At 45.0% G+C, this 11,018-nt stretch overlaps 1 long non-coding RNA gene across 2 annotated transcripts; it reads right to left on the reverse strand.

Moving 5' to 3' along the window:
- Nucleotides 1-240: 240 nt before the first annotated feature.
- On the reverse strand, nt 241-10,727 carry LOC141573133 (uncharacterized). Of its 2 annotated transcripts, none has more exons than XR_012498729.2 (3): nt 10,253-10,727; nt 3,876-9,528; nt 241-3,408 (listed from the first exon to the last, which is right to left on the reverse strand). It is a non-coding gene; the product is annotated as an uncharacterized LOC141573133 (long non-coding RNA). The 2 variants fall into 2 exon arrangements; XR_012498731.2 differs by having other exon boundaries at nt 8,758-9,528; nt 10,253-10,714.
- Between the last annotated feature and the right edge of the window lie 291 nt (nt 10,728-11,018).

An 11,018-nucleotide genomic window follows, 5' to 3' on the forward strand; every position in this document is an offset into this window, starting at 1 on the left:
ATATCACAATTTATATCACAATTTATATAAATTCCTAATTAATATCCCTGATTCCTGCCAAACCGGTGTATTCACCAACCCCAGAACACATGCTGTGTTCTCGTGACTTCTCCGCTTCCTAGCTGTGTGATCTTGGATAATTTGCTTAGCCTCTTCACTCTCCACCTCTCCTCTACAAAATGGGGATAATGTTTGTTGTGGCTGCTCGCTCGCAGGTCAGGAAAGAATTCACGAGGCAGGTAGAAACACAGAAGGAAGATTTATTAAAGTGAGAGAAAGGTTGGCTGGGCAGAATTTGCTGGAAAGTACTGCGTCCAGTCTTTGTTTCTCTCAAGTTTTGTATTTTCTAACAATTTCTAGGATATAAATTGCTTCGGCCTGTAGTGGAATTTTCCATTGAGTTCAGCTTTGTCCGTTGGGGTGGGGGAAGCAGTTAAACTGGTTATTGCGACCTTTGCGTATGTTTTGTAGATTTAAGTTGGAGCTAGGAGTGGATTCCATACAGATGCAAAACCTTCCCCAAGTCACAGGACCTGCATGGCTGAAGTAAACAGAAACATTTAAACTGGTATGCATAGTAAATGTATTGGAAGCAGAATCATTAACATTTTCAGAAAGGAAGGGAAGAAAAAAAAAAAGAAAGCTTTCAAAAAGTCCCAAGCTCAGGCCGGCCCGTGACTCAGGCGGTTAGAGCTCCATGCTCCTAACTCCGAAGGCTGCCGGTTCGATTCCCACATGGGCCAGTGGGCTCTCAACCACAAGGTTGCCAGCTCAATTCCTCGAGTCCCGCAAGGGATGGTGGGCTCCGCCCCTGCAACTAAGATCGAACACAGCACCTTGAGCTGAGCTGCCTCCCAGATGGCTCAGTTGGTTGGAGCCTGTCCTCTCAACCACAAGGTTGCCAGTTCGACTCCCGCGGGGGGTGGTGGGCTGTGCCCCCTGCAACTAGAGGACGGCAACCGGACCTGGAGCTGAGCTGCACCCTCCACAACTAAGATTGAAAGGACAACAACTTGACTTGGAAAAAAGGCCTGGAAGTACACACTGTTCCCCAATAAAGTCCTGTTCCCCTTCCCCAATTAAAAAAAAAAAAAAAAAGTCCCAAGCTAAATTACACTTGTTAAATCAAATTATACCAGAGATCCAAATCTCAAAATAGAAGAGTTAGTGCCACCATTACAATCCTCCTGTCTTAACAATACTAATGATACCGTCTTTGCAGGATTGTGTGAGAATAAAAATGCATGAATGCAACAGCTGACATTGATTTGCCCACAGTGTTGCAGCTGAGGCAGAGCTTGGCTGAGGCAGATCTTGGCCGTGTAGCTCTTATCGGCTCCAGGCAGTGGCAGCTGAGGTGGACCCATGGGGCTGGAGGGTCTATTGCCAAGATGGCTCCCGCACGTAGCTGGCAAGTGGTGCTATTGGCAGGTGCTCAGCTGTGGCTACTATGGTCCTGGAGCCTCAATTGTCCTCCATTTGGACTTTCCATGTGGTTTCTTGGACTTCCTCACAGCATGTCAGCTGAGACCTAAGAGAAAAGTAGAAATTGCCAGTCTTCTTAAAGGCTGGGCCTGGAACTGAGTGGCACGGCATAACTTCCACCATATTCTATTTGTCAAAGCAGTCATAGGCCAACCCAGACTCAGGGAAGAAAAGAAAAACCCTCCGCATCTCCAAGAGGGAGGGGGAGTGTGCATAACAAGGAAGGAAAGACAACGGCAGCCATCTTCTGAGACGTTACCACCACAGGGTTTTTCCCGATCTTGTCTAGCAGAAGAGATGAGCAACAGACAGCTCCCATCTAACTGAGCTCTGAAGGCCTGTAACTTTCATCTGGAAAACGATCGGACTGCGGTCTTGAATTGTGAGTTGGCTTTTCCCCTGTGCTGTGATTAGTTGTGACATTCCTAATAAACAGTAAGCTCTTTGAGGGCAAGGCCCTTAGCTACAATATACATTTTGTATTCCCCGCACAGAGATTTACACAGAGTAAATGCCATAAATATGCAGCACTTGATATATTTTCCTCCGACAGTCCCCGCACGGGGAAGGGAACATAAGAGTTGCTTTTACTGAATTTTTGTACCATGGGAGCCTTGCTGAGCTCCCGGGAAAAGGCAGAGAAACAGCTCCTTTGTTCTCCAGCTCTACCCAGAGCTGGGCCCAGAGCCTTCAGAGGGGGAAGCTCTCAGTGAGGAGGCTGCAGACGGAGGGAGGGAGGGACGGAGGGAGGGAGGGCGTGTTGAGGAAATTCCATTCTAGACCCTCATTTCCGAAACTGCTCTGTGATTAGCGAGGCTTTGTGCCGGGCCCCAGTCCGGAGGCAGAGGCCAGCCCCTAGGTCATAAAAAGTACCAGGAAAATACAAATGTGGTCCCCTTTACAGCCCTGAACAGGAGGTTAAAGAATTTGCTTTGTTGTTTGTTTATCTCTCAGACTGAAGCTAATTATCCCAATTACTTTTTTTTTTTTTAAAGTTTACTTGTGATTCTATTTTAAGTTTATTTCTTCTCAAAAAGAGGCCTTAGAACACGTCTTTTTCCCCTTGGCTCCAAGGACTCAAGCCTGGTCTTTGCAGCAGAGAGGGTGGCCTTGGGATCATAGGTCAGAGGCCCCTTGATTGTTCCCAAATGCACTTCCAAGTAGCCATAAAGTTGAACTTTGCATTGTTGCAGGAGGCCTCTGGGAGCGACCGGGGGAGGCCATTTCTGTGGTTCAAAGGCAACTGCTCTGTTTTCACTTGGCTTATGGTTTCAATCCTTGAGTCAGTCCTGAACCCAGTCCCAAGTTGCTCCGGTGGATGGGAGGTGGGGATGGGAGTCGGGATGAACACTGAACACTCGGTTTAACCCAAAGCTGTAAGCCTTGCAGAGTCACAGAGGCTTTGGAGCCAGCAACTGTCAGGTTTATAGTCAGTAGCCAAAAATTCCCCTGACTGCTTTCAGAAGTCCCAGGAGCATTTACCCAGAATGGCAGGAAAGGATGCTCCCTGCCCAGAACCAACCAAGAAATCCTCACTTCCCAGACCAGCCAGGATTCTGTAAAATGAAGCTGAATGCAAGACACTGGGGTTCAAAAATAAGCCCCAAGTTCTGGCCTTACCCAAGGGTAGAGGTGTTTGCAAGTTACTGCAAGAGGAGGAGGTACACAGTCCCAGACCATCCCCCAAAACAAGTACCTCCACTGATACCTGAAATCTACCATAAATACGATGTAAATTTACATTTATTGATGGGGAAGGGAATGTTAAGATAAGGTGTTCAAGGGGTGGCCGGTTGGCTCAGTTGGTTAGAGCATGATGCTCTTAACAATAAGGTTGCCGGTTCGATCCCCACATGGGCCACTGTGAGCTGCGCCCTCCACAGCTAGAGTGAAAACAACTTCTTGACTTGGAGCTGATGGGTCCTGGAAAAACACAGATAAATAAAAGTTTAAAAAAAGAAAAAATATGTATATATAGCATTGTTCAATGCAAAAAGCAAACTACAGAGTAATACATGGTGTATGGCCCCATCTATATATGGGATGCATTCTCACGCACACACAGGAAAAATGTGGGAGAATATACATCAAAATGTATACCCTTGACTGCTAGGATTTCAAGTGATTTTTTTTCTTTTTATTATTTTTGCATTTTAGGATTTAAACTCTACATATTCCTCATGTAATTTTTTTTCAAAGAGAAAATCTAGTATTTGTGAATCAGCTCTTTAGTTCAGTGTTTTTCAAAATGTGACATAAAAACACCAACATCAGACTAGAGAGGACGACCCCGAGGTGTAACTCAGACCTCTTGAGTCAGAATCTGGGGGGGGCTGAAAACCATCCTTTACAACACCCTCTCCAGGCAATTCTACGGGAATGTAATCTACCTGTGGATGTTAGCTGTCTTCGGCGGTTCTGGCTCCATTATGAGGCACTGCAGTGACCACGCAACCCTTCAGCCCTGGGTCTGTTTTCCTTGCGAACCTTTCTCCTGTCTCTCCCTCCTTTCTCTGTGTCCTCAGGTGCCAGAAATAACCTATCCTCCCTGGCCCTTTCCCTGCCTTCACCCAACAGTCCTCAGGCAGAACTTCGCACTATGGTCTCCCTCTCCCTTTGCCTTGCTCTTATCTTCTCTTTAGCTTCACTGTATTTTTTTGGCTCGAAGGACTGACTGCACAGGTTGATTTGCATAATTCTGTAACTCAAGGAAGATTAAAGCTGAAAACCAAATTAAGCATACGAGCAGGCAGAGAGGGTCTAGAAGACTCCCAGGGTAAGTGCGACCCTGCGCCTTGATAGAATGTGATTCTACATGAGCTATTTACCTCTCCAAGCCTCAGTTTCCTCAGCTATAAGATGGGGAGAGTCAGACCTACCTCACAGAGTTGCTGTTACAAGGTTTAAAAATAAGATTATGTATACGCTCAAAGCATCTGGTGCATGGTAGGTACCCAACAAAAGTAGCTATTACCCACCTGAACCAAAGAACTCATGAAAAGTCTGAGATAGAAGTTCTCAAACTCCCCAGGGAGTTTAGTGATAATGCACATTCTTAAGTCTTCCCTTCAAATATTCCAAATTAGTCCCTCAGTGGGGATTCCAAGCTAGTCACCCCAAGATATGCCTCTGTGGTATGCAGATTATTTTGAGCTAAAGGCAACTTTAGCCGCAGACTCAAGAGAAACTTCTGCCTCTCCCTTAGCCTAGAAGAACTTGAATGAGGGGCCTGCCTATAATAAGAGATTATCAGAGATAACCTCTTTTGACCTACTATAGGGTCTATTCTATTTACAAGCTTCTATCTACTAAGCATTTGCTCTTCTCATCATCCTGCAATGACCCTTTGAAGCCCCCAAGGCACCTTACCTCATTGCTATCTTAGACTGTCTCACATACCCCATCCCCTTTCTATCTCTGAACCTCTCGTACATGTGGGGTTCCCATCCATACTCATATGTATGTATTAAATTTGGTTATTTTCTCTCGTTACTCTGTCTCGTGTTTAACAAGACCAGCCAGAAGAACCTTGAGGGTAGAGGAAAGTTTGTTCCTGCCCCCCACCTCCAAGGTGAGACCCTAGGAAGCTGATATCTACAAGTACCCCAGGTGATTCTGATCACATTTTGCAGGTGGCCCCTGGTCATACTTTCAGGGACACTGGTAAGATTTTCACCAGCAAAGCAGAAGTAACTGCGATTACCAAAGTCCTCTACATAGGCAGTTGCCATTTAAGTAGTCATCCATATTGCACATCACAGGTTGGCTGAGGCTTGGGTGATCTAAACTGGGCCCAGCTGGCCATGGTTCCAAGCTGGGGTCTAGGTCCAGGTTTGCTCCTTGTCTTTCATCCTTGTTGGACCAGTAGGTATCCAAGGTATGTTCACCTCATGCCTCATTTGCTAATAATAGTGCATCAGCCAAACAATGACATGGCCACATCCACCATCAATGAGGGGAAGGGTGGATATTATACTCTGCCTCAGAGACATGAATAAAAAAACAAATGCTTGTTTCTCTAAAGAAAATCCGGCTTACAGACTCTTTTCATACTGTCCACAAGCTAAGAATGGCTTTTACATTTTTTTAGGAGTTGTAAAGAAGAAACCACATGGGGTCCACAAAGCCTGAAATATTTACTACCTGGCCCTTTAAGGAAAAAGTTTGTTGAGCCCTGCTGCAAGCCATCGAAATGTCAAGGTTTTTACGTTACACAGCGTTACTGCACAAATAGAGGTGAGCAATTTCGTATTTTTGTTTGTTTTTAAATTAAGAGGGATTTAAAGATGTTTCTAAGCTATGGAGCAGGAACCATGGAGAAGGAGGAGGGGAACCATTAAAAAAAAAAAAAATGGGGTGGCCAGTTAGCTCAGTTGGTTGGAGCGTGGTGCTGTTAGCACGGAGGTTGCTGGTTGATCCCCACATGGGCCACTGTGAGCTGCGCCCTCCTTCAAAAAAAAAAAAACAAGAGAGGGAAGTTAGTTAGAGGACAATGGTTTTGGAAGAGAAGGGTCCTTGAAAAGGAAGGGATAGCTTTTTTCCTAAAGATTGGTAGGAATGGGTTGGGAACTGGTCCAGAGGAGAAGAGGGTGGGGTGGGAGGCGTAGGATCAAGGCGTGATGTGATTGTCAAGGAGCAAAAGAGAACAAAACAGGATTGTTCAGGGACAGAAATACCCAGCTCTCGGAGGGCAGGAAAAATGGTCAGACTTGGCAATGGGCAAAAGAGAATCCTGGTGTCCTTGCATAGAGTGCTGGGGGTTTTCGAGTGGACCTTCCGGAGTTAACCGAGTCTACCTGAATGGTGTGCCCCTCGAATTGTCTCTGATTGACTAAGCTACTGAACAACTCTAGGGGGGCGGTGGGGAATGAAGTTCTAGAAAACTGAAAACACAGATTTGCCCTGTCCTTAGGAAAGTACAGATGCCTGTTCGTGGCCCTACAAAGGAAAGGTATCCAGTGGAGAATAAAAATCTAAGTTAGATTCTCATTTGAACCAGCTGTACTATCTTACTGGTGTCTGCACTAATCTATACGCTAAATAAAATCTTTGACACCCGTTCATTTTATAGTTGCATGAGTGTCATCATTTTACTTTTTTAAAAATTAGAAAGTAACATAGGAGTTTTCAAAAACAGCCTTGGAGATTAAGAAGAAAATACAAAAATTGAAATGATTTTTCAGGTTTAGTGGTCGACATCCTCCTTCCACAAGCATTTATTGAACCCATAGTTTAGGTCAGATATTATACTGGAAAATGAGAAAAGGAAACGACCATCTGCACATTGCTTCACCAGCTCTAAGAGCTATTTTATAATCTTGTAAATTTAGAAAACTGATAGTAATGCAGTGATTTTTGTCCAGAGAGATGCAAGTGAATTTTGTCCAGTTGAGGTGCAATTGATCCCCCAACCACCACCACCACCCCCACGTCCCCCGCAGAAGGCAGTTTTGCACTTATTAGTAAATTCACCCAGTATCCCTGACTGACTATATGTGTCTACTCTTAGGATTCTCCTCTGAACCGGTTTTGAACATTTTACTGGTTTTCTCATTAATTAATGAGTTAAATAAAATCGTGGACACATGTCTATTTCATAGTTGTGTAAAAGTCCTAATTTTACCACTTTTGAAAAATTGTCTTTTAACAACTGTAAGGTATCTCACTTGACAGTTACTACAGCCCTGTGAGGCCGTCACTGCTGTCATTGTTGTCCCCCCATTTTGAGGATGACGTCATTGAGGAACTAAGAGCGTAAGCTCACACTAGCAGAGTGGCAGAGTCAAGTCTGGACTTTTCTATCTCTAAATCTGTTCTTTCCACTGTTGAGTTAAAAAAAAAAAGAAGTGACAACTACCACATGATTTGCTTGTCATTGATGAGCATAGTTGCTGTGAGCTGGTAAGCAATGGGCAAAACAGTCTTGGGCACATGATAACTTACGTGCAGATGCTGGAAAAGGCGCTACTAGGATGTAACTGCCTGCCTTGCCAAAAGCGGGCAGCTGCGCTTGCAATCAGTAAGACTGCAGATGACGACCAGGGCCAACGGGAAACGGGTGTCTACTTATTTTATTCTCCTCTAATAGATCATAAACCAAAATCCTCCACAGTGCAGTGTCTCACAAGTACAGTGAGTTCATCACTTAATGTCGTTGATAGGTTCTGCGACTTTAAACAAAACGATGTATAATGAAACAAAGTTGACCACAGGCTAACTGATGTAAACAAGACTAAGAGCTTAAGCGCATCAGGTCTGATGAGACCTGCAGCGTTTTATCAATGCTGTAAAGATATGACGTTGAACGAAACAAGTTAGTTATTTGAGGACCTGCTGTATTTTCCAAAGTCTTCTTGTTTTGCTTCTACCACAAATAAACTCTCCCCGCAGGTATGTTAGCACTTCAGGTAGTTCCACTCTAAAGCGGTCTGCATTTTTTCTGAGTGTGATCACTCCTTTCCCACAAAAAGCCCAACATTAAACAAACACCTGTGGTGGATGAGCTAGATATTTGCAGGGCACTTTACAAACGTTACCTACACAATAGTCTGTAATCTCTAGTTATTCAGTCATCAAATATGTAGTATGGAAGTATAATTGTTAGTGATACAAATATGAAAATAAACCCAACTGGATCTCTGCCTCGAGTTGTTGAGTCCAATGGAGAGTCTTACGGGCAAACAGACAATTACAACACGACATGCCCATCACTTGTTGGTGGGAGCATGGACAAACCAGTCCCTGCATGTTTGAGAGAGTCATGGAAAGCTTAATCGAGCTAGAGTTTGCATGGAGACTTGAAGAATAAGTAGACGTTTGCCAGAAGCTTCTAGACAGAGAGTAGTGCTGTTGTAAAGGGGAAGAGAGAGCACAGGGTATCCAGGGAGCAGAAAACTGTTTGAGATGGTTGTAGCAATCAGTATGCAGGGAAGAATTCCAAATATGAAACCAGACAGGTGGTCAGGAACAAGTCATGGCAGGCCACGAGGTAGAAACTTCCCAACAGGCAAGGACTAAGAGAGCCATTGCAGAAACGGCTGGGGATATATCCCGTACAGAAGGACCCACAGGATACCTGGAAGGGAAGGCAAGGGCCCTTTTGAGCTAGTCATACCCTGATGATTGAATCCATACCACATCCCTCCTCAGTTTCCCATCTATGTCCAAACTCCAAAACAGCTTCTGTGGCACTTGTATTAGTCCGTTTGGGCTGCCATGGCAAAATACCACACACTGGGTGGCTTATAAAAAAAACAGAAATTTATTACTCACAGTTCTGGAGGCTGGAATTCCAAAATCAAGGCACCAGCAGATTCAGTGTCTGGTGAGGGCCTGCTTCCTCATAGACAGCCATCTTTTCTCTGTCACCTCACAGGGGCAAGAGAGCTCTTTGGGGCCTGTTTTAGAAGGACACTACTCTCATTCATGAGGGCTCCACCTTTGTGACCTAATCACTTCCCAAAGGCCACACCTCCTAATACCATCACCTTGGGGGTTAGGATTTCAACATATGAATTTGGGGGAGACACAAACATTCAGACCATAGCAGTATTCAAGATAGATACTCAAATGAATGGAAGCTAAGAAACTGACTTGTGCAATTGTAAATATTTTGTCACTGGATGATTTCTTCGTGGACTGAGGTCTTCAGTTCTTTGCTGTGATAGTTTCAGTTGGGAAGGAAGAGGGCAAATGTTCAATGAGTCTGAAGGATTTACACACTGTCACGGCAAAGCAAACTGTTACTGTGGCAACATTACATGGCAAAAGCCAATGAATGTTTCTGTCATCCATTTATAAAGGTCTTTGGAGATGCTAATTGGCAGGATACAAATGACCCCCTTGGAGAGCATGTTTCTGGGGACCTCTGAGGCCGTACTTGAGTAAGCGTTGGTCCCTCCCTCTGCCCATCTGCCACTACGCAACCTCCACCCAGCCTGACTGTCCCCCAGCCTCACCTCTCACCCTTCAAAGAAGGGAGAAATCTGCAGTAGGTGCATTTTCTTCACTGACATCCTCATCCATGGGGTCCTGAGGAAGAGTCTGCAGAGATAAAAAGAAGGAATTAATCTGTTCCCGAGAGAGGGCCTGCCTCAGCTGGCTGACAGCTTAACCTCCCCTGGGTTCCGACACATTCCTTTTATTTTAATGCACTGTCTTTTTATTAAGTACTGTTGAAAAGAAACAGAATTTTGGATAATTGGCCAATCGCAGCATCTTTTACAGCAAAACAGATACAGTCATTAAAATATCTGTGATAAACACCGTAGGGAACAGCCCTTTAATTTTTAGCAGCAAAAGGTGTTTTAGCCCTATAGCCTCTCCTTAAGTAGTCTCACTTCGTGATTCTTTGTCCATTGATTTTGACGTAAGAAAGAGAGGGGGAATTGCTCCCACCAGCATGCCCATCCCTCCACAGCATCCTTGGGGCCCCAGGATGTTGGGGTTTGTGCTATCATTGGAGCCCCCACCTCTTTGCTGACGCCGTGCCTCATCACCACTGCCCATAGCCCCCTCTCTTCTCAGAACATCTTCGTAGTGATTTTTCAGAGATTTCCCGTGCCCCACTTATTTAGCCTTTAACCCTGCATTTCTCTGCACCAGCCTGCAGTTACTGACCCCAGAAATGGAGAGATTTTTGAAGGCAGCTGCTAGGTCTCCAGACTATCCAACCCAATGTCCGACAGAAGGCTGTGTTAGCTTCTATTGCTGCATAACAAATGCCACAAACGTAGCCACTTCGAACAGCACCCATTTATTAACTCACAGTTCTGTAGGTCAGGGTCAATTGGGTTCTCTGCTCTGGGCATCACCAGGTTGAAAAGACGTCGGCTGGGCTGGGCTCTAGGGAAGAACCATTCCGTTCATGTTGTTGTCAAAATTCAGCTCCATGCAACTTAAGATTGAAGTCCCCATTTCCTTTGCTGTCAGTTATCTAGCAGTCACTCTCAGCTCAGCTCCTAGAGGCGGCTCTTTGTTCCGTCCATGTGACCCCCACCATCTAAGTTAGCAAGCGTACATCGAATCCGTCTTATGTTTTCAGTCTCACACACTTCCCCTTTTGCTAGCAGCCAGATAAAACTCTCAGCTCTTAATGAGCTCATGTGATTCGATTAGGTCCACTCAGATGGTGTCCCTTTTTTATTAAGTCAATGGATTAGTAACCTTCATGACATCTGTAAAATCCCTTTTGCCATGTAATAGCACACAATTAGGGTTGGTAGCACATCATATTCCCAGGCCCTGGGATTAGGACAGGACACTGGGGCAGGGACATTTTATGATTCTTCCTACCACAAAAGCTCAGAATACATGCAAAAGCAAGGACTGTTTGGATCAGAGGAACTCCCCCCTTACAGTTTCTGTCCACCCTCCTTGATATGATAAACACTGCCCTGGCCCCCTGACCTGCTGACAACTGTGTATGCCTAACTGGGCACCATAATGATCCCAATGAGGGCACCTCACGTGCAGGGCAGAGGAGCCAAGTTCTCCAATACCCACAGGTAATCACTTCTAGCAAGTCCAAGACT

This window comes from Rhinolophus sinicus, chromosome 4, assembly GCF_057876585.1.
Source record: "Rhinolophus sinicus isolate RSI-liver-muscle chromosome 4, RSI-T2T, whole genome shotgun sequence".
Classification (NCBI taxonomy): Eukaryota; Metazoa; Chordata; class Mammalia; order Chiroptera; family Rhinolophidae; genus Rhinolophus; species Rhinolophus sinicus.